This window comes from Anser anser, assembly GCF_964211835.1.
Source record: "Anser anser genome assembly, chromosome: 8".
NCBI classification, from domain to species: Eukaryota; Metazoa; Chordata; class Aves; order Anseriformes; family Anatidae; genus Anser; species Anser anser.
The window spans coordinates 26,899,706-26,919,536 of NC_139728.1; the positions used below are offsets into that span (position 1 = coordinate 26,899,706).

Below are 19,831 nucleotides of genomic sequence, written 5' to 3' on the forward strand. Positions count from 1 at the left end.
CTGCAGAAGGCACAGCGCAGCTGCTTCCCAGGGACACGCGCTCCCCTGCTGCAGCATCCTGACCCAGGGCGCTGCTCGTAGCTCGTGTCACACAACTGCGGGACCCAGCTCATTTTCACAGCGTATGTTTTTTGCCTCTTCTTGTTTCAGGACTTCACGCTGCCTGATGGAGAAGTTTCTCTTGGACAACAGGTCACAACGTAAGATCTTAAACTGGATTTGACTTCTGTTTTGGAAAGGTTCTGAATTTAAGACAGGGGAAAGAAAGGCCCCTCAAGCTAACTATAACTCCAAGAGGATACAGAAAGACAAGCTTTCTAACTGTGTTCTAGCACAGGTAACAGCCCTTCTGCTCCCTTTGTCCTCAGTACCCAACTCTCATTGCACTTGGCAAAACTCCTATTGGCTTGAACAAGGGCTGTATCAAATCCTTAGGTTACTACTGTAGATGCAGCTTATAATGGCGTACAAGAGCTTTGCAGCCCAAAGCACTTCAAGTTGCTCTGAGAGGCACCGTAACTCAGCTCAGCTCCTGGTATCACCTTTCCAGCAGCCACTATCTTATCTATTATCTTTGCTCTTTAGTCTTAAATGAAGTTAACTCCAGTCAGACTGCAGCATTTACTCCAGAAGCATCTTGTTTCCTGCTGAGCACATTCTCTGGGCCACCCGAGTGCTTCTGAGCCAGATGTACAGCTCTGTACGCTGGAACGGGCTTTGTCAGTTACAAACCGCTATAAAGGAGCAAAACAGTATCTCTTCCTCAACTGCCCCTTGAAACAGTGAATGAAAAAGCAGCAAAAGAAACATCCGCCCACTGGGCTCGTGGCCATGCTGTGCTAGAACATCTCACTAAGATCAGCTTGGCACCGCATACGAGAAACAGCTGTAAAATGCTGAAGGAGAAATCCTTGTTTAGAGTGCAATTAGAATGTGCTTTTCTTGCTTAAACAGATTGTGACGTGAAAATAAATATACACAGGAAAGCTCAGATTTGCTGCTCTGTTGACTAGACAGGTCTCCTATGGCTTGGATCATTCAGTGACAGCCCCTGCCCTCCCCCTAAACTCCCCTCTGCTCTCAGCATCAGTCTATAGATGTGTATCGCCCTGTTTCAAAACATCATTATTTTCCCACATTATTTTTTCACCACAGCACGAGCACAAGCATGGTGAAATGAGTGTGCTTGGCTCTCATTTGCACCTCCAGGCTCAGCACCACAAGGAGCCTTACAGGTCCACAACTATTGCTTGAGACAGACCGCCACATTAGTAAAGGAAACTAGCAAACAAACAGCAAAACAGTTCTCGGAGCCAGAGGTGCCAATACTGCCACCCCTTTAACTTTTAATCCACGTGTTTTAGAGGGAACTGAGGCCTCCCTCCCTGTTGCTGAGAAGCGATGCTGCCTCCCACGCAGCAGGATTAGGGCAGAGCCAGAGCCCACATCTCCCCACCTCGCAGCCTGCTCAGCCACATCTCAGCACCACCACCCCAACTGGTGTGCCTGACCAGTAACGGCGGCATTACTACGCCACGGAGGAAACGGACAGACTGACCGCATCCTCCGCAGCGCCCTCCACATGGGGACTTTTGCTCAGGACTACTTTCGTACTAACCAGTCCTAAACGAACAAAGCAAGTAAGAAGGTTAAGATCAGACTCTTGGATAACTATTCTGTCATTCAAATTAAACAGCAAAGGTTTTAGAGAGAAGGTGATCTTCTCAGAAGCAAATTAAGCTCACAGCTCACTTGTCACTGGAAGACCACCTCTTTCCTTTGGGCTGATCTGGTCAGAAGCTCACCTCTTTCCCCTCCAGCATGCAGACACAAGAAAAGTCTCAGCAGATCAGGACAGCCAAAGAGCACGTTGACAAGGAAAGGCCGAGGTAATTTACGTGAGGATGGAGGATGCCCCGCCATGAAGAGCTCACAAATGAGAGGAGAGTAACATACACAGTAAGCCTCCGGAAAACTCTGCATCAGCTTGAGGATTACCACTAGGTGGTATAGAGCAGAAACGAACTCCTCTGCGGAGAAGTCACCACTCTTGTGAGAGGTGATTGCTAAGCCACCTTGAATTCCTTTTTGCCAAACTCAACACCATCTAAATTTCAAGAGAGGTAAACAAAATGACAACATTTTCAGAGCTCATCTTGCTGATACCCACACATTTCTGCTGCTACCTGCCCCCCACAGCTGCTCAGCACCTTATGAAGACATCAAGGTCCTCTTCCAGATGTTTGTGTAATTTTAGAAGTCTTAATTTTTGTTCTGTTTTCTTTCAGTGCTTGACACTGTATTCAGTAATTCGCAGCTTAGCTGTGGCTACCTTATTTCTTAATTATTTAAAAAAATATTTCCTCCCTCTTCCACACAGTTTCAACCTGAAACAATTCGGTTCTTCACTTGGACAAAAAGAAAAGGATCAGGGTGGACGATGGATGAATGCAACAAGTACACAAAGGTCTGTTTAACTGAGCAGGTATTTCACAAGTCACTTGCTCATCCAAGGCACCGTTATCCTACATACTCTGCCAGTGCCTCAAGCAGCACCCATAATTTTCTGTGGCTGGTGAATAAGCTCAATTTTCAGTCAACTGGGAGCCCCACAACCATTACTTTGTCAAGTACCTAATATTGGTCCTATTGGTAAATACAAGAGACCTCAGATGGCACAACACCGTGCTACAAAGTCAGTGGAGGAGCACTTGAGGGCAGAGGACAAATCACAATATCCATTTAATGTATCAATGGCTAATACCTTTTCCAAAAATATTGCTAACACTCCAGCCAAAAGGGACCTTATAGAAACAGAGGCAATTTCAGACACAGGTGGCAAAGATGAGAAAAAGCAGAGAACACGCTTCAGATTAAAAACTCTTGCAGAGATCTGGAACTTTACCTCCAAAACAGAGAGAAATAGGAGGTGACCAAGCTACACGATGAACAGTATAAAGCTATCCATGGAATAGTTACGTAGAGTTACTTCTCACCTCCCCATAAAAGAGGATGTTCAACAAAACTTCTGTAAAAAGAAATTATCCCCTAACTACTGTGCGGTAGGATCTCCTTCTATGAAGCATTTAGGACTCACTGCTGCTTAAGACAGAACCCTGAATTCAGATGGACCAATGGTCCCAATCCCTTTGGCAATCCCTTTGTTCCTGCTGTTGTAAGTTATCAATCCTACAAGGAAAATTCTTCCCTCGATATTTTTAATTAAGTTTTCTGAGTTGTTTTATAATCATGTTAGGAAAGCAAATGCAAAGCTAACAGTGGTGGAGAGCACAGGGCATCTGTCACCAAGGGAATAAGCCGTATCCTCCTAGGAGGCAGCGTATCGTCAGAGCTGTATTAACTGGCATCAGCTAACAGTTACCTTAAGCAATAAAACGGTCTCGATGCTGGAAGAGTCCATTAGAGAGCAATTACTCAGAATAACAGGGAAGGTAATAATTTTCCATATCATACCTTCAAACTTGCAGACACATGACACTGAAATCCAGTACAGCTCGGCTGTAAATCAGCTGTGCATCGCAGGACTATTAAATGCTTTCGAACCATTCAAAAAGTGTTTTCCCACCGCTTGGTACAAATTGAATCAAGATGTATTCACAGCTGTATGAATATCTGAAGGAATAATAATTTATTTTTTCTCCCTTTCAAAATCAATTGCTATTGGTGTATCTAATTTAAGAAGGTTTTTTTGGCCGATTTCACAAAATATGGCTGAAACGCAGGAAAGAAAAATTGTTGTTGACGCCCCAAGCAGGCATCTTTAGTCATGAATGGAAGCTTATTGTGCAATTAAAATAAAACTCCAAAAAGATCTTTAAAATAACTTATAATGCTTTTTAGAAATCTCATAGTGATGAATTTACTGCTTGTTTACCAAGAAAATCCAGCTTAGATTTAAGATGAAAGTAGTAGAGAAACCAGATGTTAGGACAAATATCTGAACCTAACACAGACCAAAAACAATTCAGGACTCATGTTTTTAATGATTCCCCCATTTCCCATCCCATTTTGGCTTCCCTGAAGCAAGATGGCCTTTCAAAATTATCTCATTCAACCCTAAAGGTCATGCTGTAAAACTCAAGTGTGCGTCTGCTTCCAGCACGCTGAGTTTTATCCTGTACCGATGACACGTTTCCTTCCCTGACATGCCTTTAAACATTGTGCAATCCAACCAGTAAAATAACACCATGCAGCCCACTGATCATGGGGCATGCCACTCACTCTCCCGTAAGGTGCAAAGCAGAGGATGTACCGAATGAAAACATCGTGTGGCAGTTCTGTCGAGTCAGAACGGGCTGGCTTTTGATGGGGAAGTTAACTAACACACGGTTAGGAAACTCACTGTCACAGGATATTGTGAAGGCACGCATTCAAAAAGTGATCAGAAAAACTGTGATTGTAAAACTGGTCAAGGTCTTTAAAACAGAACACAAGTACTAGCTAAGCAAACTGCAACTGTTAGAGGCTGGAAGAATGTGCCCAGATTGACTCCACGCTTGCCCTCTTCTGCTGCTCTTCCCTCAGCGTTTGCTCCCAGCTCCAGTAAGACAGAGTACTGGACCTTTAATCCAATTTGGGCGTTTATATGTCAGAGAGGAATGAGCAAAATCACCAGTCTCATGCAACAGAGATTAGAAGTCTCCCGGAGATGTCAGCTGTCCAACTCTGCCTCAAATCAGAATAAATTGCATCCAATTCTTCTCCAGCAGATGTTTTCCTAATGTGTTCCTAAATACTATAAAAGATGATGACTTCACAAGCTTTCTGCCCTTAAGCAGGTCTCCAGTGTCTAGATCCCAAATAGATCTACAAGGGCTGATTTAGCTGCATATGTGGGACAGACACAACGATGTCCTATCATGGTGCTTAGGGACAGACTTTGAGTCTTCCCTCTCCAAGGAAACGCATGCCTCTCATCTCACACCAATTAGCTAGGCATTACCTTCTGTGCCTAACATGTAAAGCTGTGGTCAGAGCTTTGTGCCCTGCCACACAAAAGCCAGAAAGAAAACCTCTCACAAATGTATTTTTAAAATTATTATTATTAAAAGTAATTGTGGATAGCAGTCATACTTACTGACGGAAACACCCTTGCAAATCCATGGGGAATGCTGTAGCCCAATGGCAGTAAATGGTTGTCTTGGTTGTAAAGAACGGCTGCTGCTGGTTTCTGAACCTCCACCTCATTTTGCCCTGTAACATACTCAGAACTGGTGCACAGACATGTATCTACTCTCACGTCAAGCAAGCAGTAAGGCTCTGAACCACGCTAACATGACCTCAAGCCCTCATCTGGAAGTAAAGTAGTCACTCAGTGTTGCAGAAGACTAACAAAAGGATTTGTTTTGCATTAACCTCAAAACAAACTAGGATCTAAACCTCAACTCTCCAGAAGCCTGAAAGCATCTGAATGATTTTAGGTAAGGCCTATCTTTGCCTTCATTATAGCAAGAGAAACAACATTTTGAACCCAAACTCTGGAATTCTTTTCAAATATGTATTCCCAAGATGTACATCTAGAAGAGAAAAAGAATAGGACTTCCATACAAACATCTTTACAGTATTCTTTTAAACAATGACCTAAACCCTTATGATATCTGGATGTCTCTTAAATACTGATTTGAGGCCTGTTTGTCATGGAATGACGTAATGCAAAAAGAAAATGCCAAGTTGAAATTTTCTGCTGGAAAATAATCCTGTCAAGTGTAGCTGTGAAAAAGAAAAAAGTTGTTTGCAATCAATAGGGTCTACTTTCAACTTAAACAATGTCACTGTATGATCAATCGCTGTATGATCACAGATGTTAGTTATGTAGCTCATGACAGACATACCAGCTAAAACTCAGCTCTCACCTCCTGCACTTCATCTGTGATGATATTACATTAACAGTTAGCAAAGATACGACATGCAATTCTGGTTTGAGAAAGGGTCATCTGACACACGCTTCTCCCGGACTCCCAAACTCCTTACTCCCCTCCCCAAAAGCAGAGTAGGGGCCAGGGTTATTTAAGTCAAACACAGTGGCAGACCTGTGCCCACATAGGAGACCAAGTGTGTATGGGCCAAATTCTCTCATGCTGCATGTCTCGACTTCGATTTCTGTCCGCAGAGAACATGCCCTCTGCTCAAAGGATTTGCTCTTTCCCTTTGGTCCTCAGATATTTTGCATTTTTCCACATTATCTCTGAGGCTTAATACCAGATGAGGTTCTGGATGTGTTACATGTGTCCAAAAGGATGCTCACTGCTGGATCTGTTGCTCCATCTCCAGGAACACAGGTGGCCATTGATGTCTTTCTCTTCCTGTAAATGGTTCTCTTTTGTCTGCTTGAGATCTTCCTCACCAAGGCTGGGCACACCAAACTCTAGAACCTGCCTTATCATTCTCACCTTTTGTGCATTCATAAAAGGAGAACAACACAGAGATAACACTCCTCACATTACCCTTGCATCTATTCATAACAGGCGAGATAACTCAGAATAAAGTCATGCCCATGTAGTACCCAGCATATCAGTATCATCTAACTGAAGATCTATGCAGCAATGCAAATCCTCTATTTCCTTCTTACATATTCCTTGAAATTACCCCTTATCTACCTCATTTTCCCCTTAGTAACCATGTACTTCATTTTTGTCCCATAGCCGTACAGACACAGCCATCTCAAGACAACAGTTTTAGCCAATACAGTTAATGTGATTGAACCTATTTTCCACATGAAATACAAAAAATCCTTCCCTCCTTACTCACTTTTTTATTCAGGATCTTATACTTTTATTTGCCCTTAATTATAGTTTTGAAATGACATCTTAGTATTTCTTAGTCTTTTTTCCTGAATTTTGTCTGAATCCGCAGTTTCAAGAAGGTACTTAACATGCAGATTAGACCAACACTTTTGATACTAAGTTTTTTAGCCATCATATTGCTTTGATTATTTCTAACATCTGGGATCAGCATGTGCCATTTCAAGGCATGAAAAAGTTTCTGCAATACAAGAGTAGAGTTCCAAGTAAGAACTCTGCAACCTGCACTACCGATACCGTGTACTTCAAAAAAGTCAAAGTGCACTGAAAGCACTCCAAAAGCACATTTCTTCCCGGTTTTTCTCTAATTCCAAGCACTGAACACTTGAGCAGGCAGCCAACAAAGCCTTCTAGCATCAGCTCCTAAATTCTACCAAAAAGGCATATTAGGTGCCTTAGCATTTTTGTTACAGCTGGCCCTCAGAAACTGCTTTGAATGAGCAGCACTGCATGAGGCCCTGACATTTCTTTCAAGGCAAACCATTTGCCAGGGGTGTGGATGCTTGTTTCTGGGTGGAACAGTGAGTGGATTGCTCTTCTCCTTCTACAAGGTCCACAAACCCTGCAGAAGCTATGTAAAACTGTTTTATTTTTCCACAAGAGATTACAGAAGAAATAAGCAATCTGCTCTTGTGCCGTATCACTGTGTCGTATCACTGAACAAAGTACAAAATTAGAATTAGACAGTGTAACTTCAAGGTGAAAAAAAAAAAGAAAGAAATCACTTAACGCTTTTTGATTGTTGAAAAGAAAACAACAACAACAAACTTAGAGCAATAACTGATAGAGCTTTTGCTGGCTGAATTATTCAGCTGTATCTGATTTTGTCTGCAGCAGAATCAAACTACAGCTCAGTATGTTTAACACTTCTGAGATACGCCACCTATGAAAATATATTTCATTTATTTGACAAATCAGGCTGCGTTGAGCTCCCAGATTTCATTTTTTAATAGTTCTCCAGTTCTCAAGGTGGTCATAGCACACGTGGTATCTACTGTTGTCATCTGCACCCAAAATCTGAACTTTTGACTAAGTGCACAAATTAAGCTGTTATGCCATCCGTGTTTCCAGTTGGGAAAAACAATCTTAAAACCCATTTGAGATCACTGCAAAGCAGCTGATACCATTCAAAAGACCACAAGAATGTGGGTGAAATGCTAAGTTTTCAGTGCTCTCTAAAGAAAAAAGAAAACAGGAAGATCCTTATGAAAGTACTAAGTAGGAGATATTATCTTGCCTGACAAAGACGTGCATTGCAAGACCACTGAAGTAAAGAAACTGAAAATACACCCTTTAGCAAACAGTAAAGTCGAAATCAATCTTAGCTGACTCGTTTGCAAACAGAATCTGATCCTCATATTTCAAAGTAGCTGAAAATGACTCAAGACAAATTCACAAATCCAGTTACTCAACATGAGATAATGGAAATTATGGCTCCAAAACTCATGAGAGATGCTTCTGAGAAAATTTCTGGAAAGTGCTGTACAATTATGAATGATGAAACAATGGATTTCTCCAAAAGACAGCTAGTGGTTTTATGTCTGCAGTATGTGGATGACAACAAGAATATTCATACAGAGTTCACCAGATTCTGCAATCCATTCTATATTTGTGGTGAAATTACATCAGTAATTAGAATATTATGTGCAGATCTAAGGGGCATCCAATGGTATGGATAAAGCTACAACAGCATACAAAATGGCAAGTTTTACATTAGCCTGACTACAGGAGGAGAAACTACAAGCCCTTAATAATCACTACATCGGATTTTTATTTATCTGTACAGCCTATGTACATGTTTTAAATTGTTTAATTATTTTGGAAATACCCAAAGGGGATAAAAGATATTAAGAAGGACATGTTGCATATATCACCTAGTGTTTGTGTGTACTCCTCTATGTAGTAAGAGCAATAGCTTCACATTCTGAAAACTGCTCTGCACGTGTGAAACTTGGGAGGATGTAAAAGGTGCAGTGAAAGATCCTGAACGTAAAGCACAGCAGCTCAGAAGTAGAAAACTAATATTCTCTTTGGTACTGAATTAAGTAAGAGAGTCCTAGACACGGTAACAACAAATCTTTTCACAGTCCTGCAAGGGCCAGGTATGCTAACAAGAGAAGTCCACTTTCTTACTGAAAGACATTAATTTCCTCAGTCATCCAACTGGATAGAGGTTACAACTTGTTTATATCTGATGGCTTTTCACCAAGGATAACTAAGTGCCTGAACCTGGTTACCAAAAACTAAAAGGGAGTTGTGTAAGTATATCTGTGCTGAAGTAATTGTTTTTACAGCATCCAGTATTCAATCAATTTCAATTCACAGGCTTAGAAAACGATTCAAGATCTTTAAACTCACATAACAACTCCAAACATAACAGAAATGCAAAAACAACACAGGCTTCAAGTGGCTGATTCTGATTTCAGCTGTAATTGCCTGGTTACTCAGCCTCTTCTGTTGCAAGCCAACTGTCAGCTCACAGAAAGGGCCTTGTAGTCAGCTCAGAAGCATCTCAGCCAGCTCAGCCAAGACTGGCTTGAGCACAGCACAGCCGATACAGGTGATTTTGATGGTACCAGCCATCGGCCCTATAAGCAAGTGCAGTTTCAGTCCTCTCTCTTATATTAATACGTTTTACTCTTTCTTTCTTCTTCTCCCCCCCCCCCTTTTTTTTTTTTTTTTTTTAAATCGGTGAACCTCAAATTATTTGTTCCTCTGCTGGTTCTAGAGCTAAAGCATTCAAAGTTCACACACTGAAAGGGACATTTTCTCAAATTTTATAAAAGTTGCAGTTATTAACGTATAGATGGAATTTTGTACAGAGATGTTCACACTGGTCTGTAGGCAGAGACGTATTACTATTTTTAGAATCACACTGAATACTCAACAGCTGAGACCAGAACGTCCTTTCAAGGTATTTTTGTTTAAAAATACTGGTCTCGAATCCCTCATTCCGGGTGCAGCCTGACACCAAAGGAAATCTTGAGAAAAGGCCAGACTTTAAGAAACCAGAGAGTCCATTACCTACCCAGTATTTCTCCCCCCGTAGGACACCCTGTGAGACTGATGCCTTGACTCTGCTTGCCAAATAGTAAATACTTAAGATACATGACTTGATTCCTCTGTGTCCCCTAAGAACTATTTCGACATTAACAACTTAAGGAACTGATCTGAGTCTCCTCCTCCATTTCAGTACACAAACAACAAATAACAAAAGTCATCATAAAGTAGTTTGTCAGAAACCTTTGGCTTTTTCACCAGCACATATATTCCTATGATTTGCAAGTCCTTCTAACTTACAAGAAGTCTGACTTCATCGTTCAGCACAGTTTGATCCAAAGATAGTTGGCATCTTTACAGTGAGTAGATAAGTAATATTTTCATGCAATGTGACAGTAGTTACTGTGCAGATAGCAGAGTAAAGTAATTGACTCTCCTGATTTATTACAAATGCTATCAACACAAAATTCACAGTAAGAGTTTCATTATATTATGTTTTCTGTATAAACATCTCCATGGGTTTTGCCAATCCATTTTACATCCAAAAAAACATAACAGCAGGGATGCATAAAATATAAATATGTCTGAGTCTGTATTTTGACTATTTCTAAGAAATATGTTTTAAGCAATTAAAATGATAAATAGAATAGGAAAGGAAGCTACTTCATTGTCTAAATCCAACATTTCATGCTCAAATGACTTCACAGGAGTTCTCTCTTTTTCAAATTGTCCTTCCATCTACCTAGACTTCTCCCTGCCCCCAACCCCGAAGGAAATGGGCTACAGACAGTTTGGGGGAAGATGAGATTTATGTGTCTTAAACACTATAAAGACTGATTATATTCTGCAGACAAAAGTTAGACAGTTCCTGCCAAAAACCTAGTCTATGTATCCCTAGCTGCAGACTGAGTTGGTGCCATAACCTGCAGTTTGGAATGTGTTTAAATCAGGCATTACCCAAGGTACAGATCAGGTGCTTTCAACCACCCAAAAAATGTCTGTACTGAGTGTAAGCGTGCTGATGTTGCTGGTTTTAGAGAACTACAGGAGAATGGAAAGATTATATATCACCTGGTTTGTGACACCTGACCCACCTGTAACATCCAATAGTCCAGAACTTTTTCGAGAGCTGGACCACTCCTCTGTTAAAGGGCATCTTCTATTCAGATAGGTTCAGTTTGAGTCTCTCTCACACAAGACCAGATTCAAAGCTGGGCTTTCAAAGGACAGGAAATTGTGGGCCACACGCAAAATTTGTCAATATATTTATATACCTGTCAGCATGTTAGATGTAGATGAAATCTGAACACCTGTGGATGCAGAAGTCTACTTAGGTACTAACTTGAGCAAACTGGCTACAGTCTTGCCCTCACACTTGACCTTCAAGGTGCGAAGATTCAGTCCTCGATGAGACAATGCTTCTGCCTTAGCTGTGAAAAACGTCATGCAATGTTTGTGTTAGATTTTCACAGATCACTCCTTTGGATGGCTAGACATGAGACATTCATTAACTGAAGTGCCAAACAAGAGCAGATGAAAGTTCTATCACTACATACTTTTTCCAATTCTCCAATTCTTTCAGCAGCTATAAGCAAACAGTAGCACTTTGTCCATCAGGAAGAGTCTGCAGGCCAGACAGATCCTATTGGCTACAAGTCAAGATAACTCCCGTAGAGATTTAAAAAAAAAAAAAAAGTAAATTGACTCTATTCTAAAATCTTACAGACATTTGTTGGCAAAAAAGTACACATACATAGAAAGCAGATTTTGAGTTTGGATCTGAAAAAAGATCTTGTGAATGTTTGCTTTACAAAATATCTATTTCTTCTCTTCCCACCCTTGCATCTCCTGTATATCAACAGTAACTTAAAGCATTTATTTGCAAGTTATTCTTTTCATATACAGGTAGAGCTGGTTGTATGCATTCCTGTGCCTGCTGAGACAATAGCCTAGTAGAAAAGGAAAGCTTCCATAACCCACAAGGACTCTACCTTTAGAAAGAAGTCCTAGCACACCTTAACATCCCACTTCTCCTTAATTTGACTTGTGTAGCTACTTTCTTACCCATATGAATAAAATACGAAGATGATAGCTAGCTAGGTCCTAGGTGTAATTATCAGGAAGTAAAAGTCCAACTAAACACTGTTTTCTGTATCTTTCTCTTTTTGTGATATTACCATGCCTTCTATGGGCCAAATCTTCAATTACTTCTACCATGAGGGGGAACAAATATCCAGTGGGTCTAACTAGGAGATTTCTTTCCATTTCAGTCAAGGGCTGAGCGGGTAATTGACAGTAAAACTCCATCAGTAGGTCAGAAAGGCCCTCCTTGTGGTAGCTCACTCCAGCACTGTATAATTTCAGTTTACACAGCAGATCTGGTTCAAGATTGTCAGGTTATTTTTTTTAAATACTTTAATCCTATCTTCATGAACGGTCACTGTTGTGCTACTCACTTAGATCTCCAGAAACAGGAGTCAGAGCAAGAGATCTCATTACCCGTTGTTCGAAACAAAACAAATTCCTTCTTCTGCAGTGAGAGTAACCATAGGCAGTCTGCTCTCAGCTCCGCAGGTGACTGCCGGTGTGATCTTGAATAGCTGTCTTCCAATCACGTGTAGCTTGGCCTAGATCCCAGCAGCCAAATCTACGTGAGAAAACAAAATCTATAGCAACTGCCAAACCCGTTCGCCAGTGTGTGGAGTACATTACGCATATGTCCAGCAGCGGATGTCTAACCTGCCCGCAGATGAACAGCTCTCGGATCACTGCCTTGTTTAGGCCTAGGTCCGACGACAAAACCTTCTGCTAATAAGAACAAAACATGACGCTCAGTCCTGCCGTCCCACTGGCTGGGAAATGCCATCTTGCAAAGAAGGTGCTATTGCCACCATTTTAATGATGAAAAAACAACACCTTGATTCCTAAAGCTAGCCCTTGGCTTGAATGAGGTTAGCTTATCTGTCTGTCATGCCGCTTGTGTTCGGAGGAGATTTGTCTTTACTAGGCTGTAACTCAGTCAGATGCTCATGGAATAAAGCTTCTTTATCTATTCCAACAGCAAAAATTAGCACAGACACAGAAGTGGTGCTTTCAAACTGGGAAACATTATAGGGCTCATCCTCAGGAGCAGCTACTACAGGATTCCAGAATTTTCTACTTTTAAATGCATGTAAGATGGCAGGAAGGGCAGCAACTTGCAACAATGCTCTTTCTGTCAGGCCAATACAGCTCTGCTCCCTACTCTCACAAAACCCAAACCCCTCAAGAACCAGAGCAGGCAGGGCTGTTGGGAGCTCCCTCCCAGCCTTTTGCTTTGCTGAAGAACCCTAGCCCTGGCCTGCTGTCCTTAGGCTACTGCAATTTGTCAGAATTAACTTCTGCCGATGCACTTCAGTACTGACCCAAGCAGATGCCTTTTTTATTCCAGCCTCCAGCTTCCACTGAACGCAACAGCCAATATTGTCAGACTTCAAGGGAAGTGTCAGCTTCAACGTGCTTTAGAGACATCAATGAATCTTCACAGGCAGTCCAGGGTAGTATCAGGGTAGCTATGATTTTCTGCCTTTTATAGATGAGGGGCTAGAAACAAGGAGATTCAGTAAATTAGCCCAGGACAAGCTGCTGGACTGTTCAGAATAACATTTTCCCTCAAGTTCACGGGCCTCTCTAGCCGCCACTCTGTTTTATGTCCCAGAATGCCTTAAGAACTACGCAGAAAGAAGGCTTCTGAAGAGAAAGGATGTTCGAATTTTGTTCTTAAGAAAGTACCTCTTCATTCAAACTTGTCCAAAAGGGAAATAGTACTGCTAGGGACCAGGGTAGGAATGGGAGCAGCTTCTCCAAATACTCACATAACCAAGATGTCCAAATGAAAACATGCGGTTGTACTGGTTGCCATTTCTCCTTGCTAATTTTCCCTTTTATTGCATACATAACTCAGCTTGCCTAATATGGGTATGTACACAACAGTTTTGTATTTGACAGAACATTTACAAATATTTCTATGGTCAAGGTATATCCAGCCCCCAACTGAGATGGGGTACCTTTTGTCTAGATAACACATACAGTGCTTATTGACAGTTCCTCCCCAAGGAGTTTGAAAAAGAAGTGGACCAGGGAAGGAATGAGAAGAACTGAGGCACAGAGAGTTCAAGTAACGTGTTCACAGTTGTACAGCAAGCCCGTAGAGACTGGGGAATTAAAGCCAGACCTTCTAAGGCTCAGCTCGGTGCATTAACCACTAGACCCTCCTTCCTGAAAAGCCTACTCCCACTTTCAATTGCACAGAAAATTGGAGCATTGAACTAAATACTTGGCATCGAGCATTGATACTGATGGATCACTTAATCTCCCAATACCTCAAATCATCACTACACACATCGTGGTCTCTTGCTCCACAATATATACAGTATATAGTCTATTTCCACAAAGCCACAAGTAATTGTTGCTTCACCCGTTAAGAGTACTTTGGCAGGATAGAGGGGTTTTTGTTTTGTTTTTGTTTGGAAATCCTGCCAAGAAACCCTCTTTGGTGGATAGTAAGTAACACATTTAGGGACTTGTTACATTACAAGTTAAAAGGAAAACTTGATTAAAAATTATATTCAACAGAGTAGAGTTGGCTGAAGAATCAGAGCATCAAAGAATGGGAATCTTTCCCAGTAAGGCCAAAGTTACTGCCCAGAGTCCATGGCAAACAATGAAAGTATTCATCAGAAGTAGTGCACCTTCCCTACTGAATGTTTTCAAGAGCACAGAAAAGCACAACTGGCCCTGGTATCATGAGGTTAACTATCAGAAAAAAAAAATACAGTCTAGAGTCAGTCACAATGTCCACAATATATTTCAAATTTCAACTGTGCTTCACAAGATCAGACAGATCATGTTTCCTAAACAACCTAGGAGCTAGCTCATGGGGCTTCCAAAAAAGCTCTTTTAAGAAGTGAACCCCTGAGAACTGTACACATATCCATGTATATACACAGAAATACCTAGACTAAATTTTCAACCCTTTCAGGAGACCTGCAGATGGTGCATACAATGGGCTGCCAACATAAGCCAAAGCCCACAAAACCCAGCTTTAAGAGATGGTAAATACTACACCCCCATTTCACTGCTGGAACAGTAGATAGCAGCTTGTCATCATTAACCTTCTGAGCTGATTTACAAGTCACTGCAATCTCTTCAGATGGTCTTCTGTCTTGTTGCTGTGTCTTGTCTTTCTCTGGGTAATAACGAGGGAATGATTCATACTTGGGTACATACAAGATATTCTTAGACTGGACGACTCCTTTGGCTTCAAATGGAATCGAAGCCAGCTGCAGGTAACATCAGCAGCCACCAGCACGGAGCTGCCACAGCTCTACCATGTCAGTAACCTACCTAACAGCCTTCACATGGTAGTTTAATCGCAGATGCTAAAAATGCTTCTCAATGGATCTGAATTTAACAGTGGAAGGGAAGAAAGACAACCGCCATTTTCTGGATTTACAAGAAGGCAGAACACCTTCAAATACTCCTACAGGCATGTTACCCACAGGCTGGAAAGCCATTTGCCTCTCAGCCATCAGAAGATTTAAACCTACCTCAGAGACTAAGCTGAACTCGGAAGAGGAACCAGCTGGTGAATGCAATGGTCTCTTCGTAGCTGCATCAAAGTCAACGTTACTGTTGGGAACCTCAGCAAAGGATCAAGGGATGGGATTTGCCCTCCCACTTCTATGGCAGACAGCAAATGTTCAGTCTACACAAGGCAGCGGATGACAGTACTGACCTGTCAGGCCACTGAGTAGATGTACTGAAGACTGAACTGCTACTCAGCCATTACCACAATGCTTTCTGCATTACAGACATGTCTCAGCTTTACTTATCTGTCCATGTGGTCAAATCACCCCAGCTTAACAGTTGAGCCATTCTGTCTGTTCATACAGTAAGCATTTTTAGCCCGAAGCAGGTGTGAGATCATTCGTCTCAAATATTTTTTCCATGGTGAGACAAACTAAGTTACATTGTCTCCCCCTTGCCACAGGCCAAGAGCACAGTAGGGGACAGTCATCGCAGCATAGCTGACATGAGAATTTTTATTTTGCAAAACTGAGCAACAGTTTTAGCAGCCGAAGACTTTCATTGTCCCTCAGCCCTGCAACAAAAACCAAACCTGCCTAAAAAAAAAAAAAAAAAAAAAACAGACCTGTCCATTTAACAGGGATGTCTCTGGACAAATAAAGTCACAATTCTAGCCTGTGGTTAAAAAACAAAACAAACAAAAACACCACTAACATTTTAAGTGATGAAAAAATACATTATACGGAAATTCCAAGCCAGCACAAAGAAAAGAAAACAAAATAACAAAGAGCATGAGCTGCTCCACATGGCTCAACCCAAAGAAAACAGGGGATTTAGTATGTGAACACCTTTCAGTGAAAGATCAGGACTGGTTTTGCATAGATCTGCTCTAAGTGGAAGAAAATGCAGCTCTTAGACATGTAACACCTGAACAGACACTAGGACTGCTCCAACCCATCTTTTCTTTTCCCTTTTTTTCCCCTACTAAGCAGGGTTTATAGCAATGTGAACTATTTTCTTAGCCCCGACTGCATGCTGCAAACATTGGTGCTAGAGCATGGACATACATGACTTTAATAAAACTAGAAGCAGCTAATGGTTAACAATAAAAAATAATATTTTTCCTTCAAGCAATTAAATTGTAATATAGGGCTCTCTAATTCCTTCCTGTCTGGTCCCATGGGCCTAAGAATAAGGCAACATGAGAAATAAATAATGTGTTGCTGTTACACTGTTTCAACCAAATCTTTAAGTCTCTACAGGAGAAATATTGTCTCCCTCATTAATTCTGAAATCTCTTTTATGGTTTCATATATCAAGTTACCTTTCTGCTAACCTTTTATTTATATGCTAGTTTACTGCATTATGGTTCCAATTCAGCATTGTTTTAATGAGTAATTTGGCTTTGATAAGTCTATGACACATCACAGTCAAACCCATGTTACATTTAACCCAGCAAATACTCCAAAATAAGCAGACGCCCAGCATTCAAAGGGCCTGCAAGATTTTGTAACCGCACCTTAATGTTAGTTTGCTTTTATTTATTCCCTTCCAAATGCAAATAACTTCCCAGCTCCCTTTAACAAAGAAGTACTAGCAGTAGACAAGAAAGGGATTTTGTTAGAAGCAAGGGAGGGTTCGGTAAGTATTTAGACATGAGTATTAAAATATCAGTCATATTTCCAAATCAGACCCTGAACAAACTACATAGAAGAGAAGAAACACCTCAAAACTGCAACTTTAACATAATCTGGGACTCTACTTAACCTACTATTAGGGAAGGTACAGAGGGCCCGATAGAGACCAGTTTTTTCAGTGGTACTGCTGTATGAACCTAGCACTAAAAAATACTCTAAAACCTCTTCTATATGTTTTTACACAATCTGGATGATAACTACATACAGGTACCAGAAGGCTCCGTGAGCAAACAGCAACTTCTCAAGTCTACAGAGTCACTTCTAAGCATTTGCACTTAAGTAAAACAATGGGATAATGTACAGAGAACAAAAGGGAAACCCCAAAACAGGCAGTGGAAATGCAGCCATCACATCAAGAAGCCTTGCACAGGGATTTCAGGAAAGATGAGGAATCTGTACTTCAAAGTGAATTCAAAGTGAGACTAAAAGGGTAAGGTAGGGAAAAGCTTCAACATGTCTGCTGAACTATAAGGTGAGGAGAAACCTTCCATTCAACCAAGTACTTTTTAAAGAGCTGTGAGACTTAGCTCAGAAACTAACCCCAGGTTAAACCTGAAGAAACTGCAGCCCAGCACCTACCTCAGGGGTTCTGCTCTCACCACCCCAAGAGCTTCTTCAGGGCTCTTCTACCAGCCACTGTGACCTGTTATCCTGAGCCTCGGACTTGCAGCTATTCCTCCTAGGCACGAAGCATACTTGACCTCTTGTACTGTCCCCACCATGTGTGCGCCAATGAGAACTGCCCCTCTCACCCTACCTGGGTTGCCGATCTGCGTAACGTAACCCTGAGATTGTTACAGAACCTGTGTCAAGAAGATTCACAGAAGCTGCTCCATGCATCACTTCTGTTTTGGGGGAAAAAAAAGAAAAAAGAAAAAAGAAGCAAATCAGTTTTAAGAAAATAAGTGTTAATTCCCCAATACTGTAAAATGATCGTCATTCTGACTCAGCATGAATGGAAACAACTTTTTTTTTTAAACCTGACATATTACCCTTGCTAGAATACGTGAAAATCACAGAGTTATGAAAGTATAAACAGCACGAAGAAGAAAGTCTACCTTCCCATTTCAGAGGAACTGCATTAGAATACAGATCCTATGGCAGCAACTTAATGAAAATACGAAGATTTTCAGTGTCGGCAGACTTTTAAAGCATGTGCCTGAAATGTGTGTTAAGCTTTGCTTCAGAGAACTCTTCCGCCTGGTAGGACTCCTTAGTTCTTTACAATGACACACGTGTCCTCACACCCACACACACCATTATCATCTTCAGTGATGATGTGTGTCCTGGAAATACTAGTTATTTTAGCTCCAAGCCCTGCATTTTATGAGCTTTGAGTAATTCTTAGCATTCAAAACCTCGTTCCAAAGGGGGGAGAGAGAGAGAGAGAAAGAGAGGGAGGGAGGGAGGGGGAGAGGGATGGGTAGTGGTTGGCACAGACAGAACTGTGCACCAGAGGTTTCTTTCTCCCTGCACATAGTTTTGGTTGCGCTTAAGGGCTGCTGCATTCAGTAGCTTCATCAGTTCCACATTAAGCAAAATCCTACTTTTGATCGCCCTTCTCGAAAGCCGAGCTCTGAGGATTTGTGGGTTACAATATTTACTTATATGCAGTGTTCTTGGACCACATATTCTCCCCTCAGTCTCTAAGCACTTTATAAAAACAGATAAGTATCGCTATCCTCACTCTGGAAGCAGGGAGCCCAAGGCACAGACAAGCTGCCTGACTCACTCAAGATTGCATCGATGAGCCAGGGCAGTCAGGTCCAGAACGCAGATCTGACAGGCAGCCACGCTGCCAGACTTCAGCACCGTAACCAGAGACAGATGCCATTGTTAGGTTACACACTACACGTTCATAATAAATTTTTCTAGAATTAGAAGGCAAAATACATCACCTCTGTTGGCAAAATGAAAATTCTAAATTAAGGACTCAGTCTTGTAAACACCGCCTGTGAGACATTCCCAGGGATCCTCGATCCTCAGCTGAGAGGCTGCAGTGCTGTCAACTGGCTGCAGCTCTTACACACGCAGTCAAGCCACAACATCTGTGCAAAGAATGTAGGCCTTACGCGACCCAAGAGCGCCAATCGGATGTATCTACAGCACCTCACAGCCAGGTCTGCGAGTCCAAGCTCACTAATAGCACACTTGTGCAAGCAGACCTTCGAGGTCAGCAAGACTACTTAAGTACATAAGGACAATGTACTGGAGGCGGGGGTTGATGTCTCCAGAATCAAAATCACTGATTTCCAGAATATTTTCTAAAAATAAGAGTAACACTGGAAATTATTTTTTTTTCAAGCACATAAAATGCAAGAACGTTTCACATCCATGAATTATGTGCCATTTACACAGCATCAGGTTCATTAACTCCTTTTCATTTAAAATCAAAATAATACCAACATGCACTTTCTGTCTTCCTTCCCCCTCTGATCTCAGTTACAAGAGTTTGATTATGAGTGAATGCAGGGAAAAGCTGAAGAATATAATGAAGCTGCTTTTTAAGAGGGAATTATTTGCTGCTGCTCTTAAATTTTTTACTTGCAATAAACATAATTTATGCAGTAATGTGTAGGACTCTTTTGATTCACAAAAAAAGGTTACTTATATTTTATATAATGTATCTTTAGTACATATTAATATGTAAATATATAAGTGCATCTAATACAGCACATGCTGAAATATTTAGATTAAACGTTCATCAGAAAGTAGTGTCTGACAAAGTATACAGCTAAACAGGAT

At 41.3% G+C, this 19,831-nt stretch overlaps 1 protein-coding gene across 10 annotated transcripts in view; it reads right to left on the minus strand.

The window, feature by feature from the left end:
* The window catches only part of GLIS1 (GLIS family zinc finger 1), a 192,635-nt gene that overhangs the window by 149,374 nt on the left and 23,430 nt on the right, over nucleotides 1-19,831 (minus strand). The window contains exon 1 of one of the 10 annotated variants that reach the window (XM_083846629.1): nucleotides 17,844-18,426. The exons of the other annotated variants lie outside the window; for them this stretch is intronic. The gene's annotated coding sequence lies outside the window, so the exon portion shown is untranslated. Of the gene's footprint in view, nucleotides 1-17,843; nucleotides 18,427-19,831 lie in introns of those variants that run through there. 10 annotated transcript variants of the gene reach the window in all.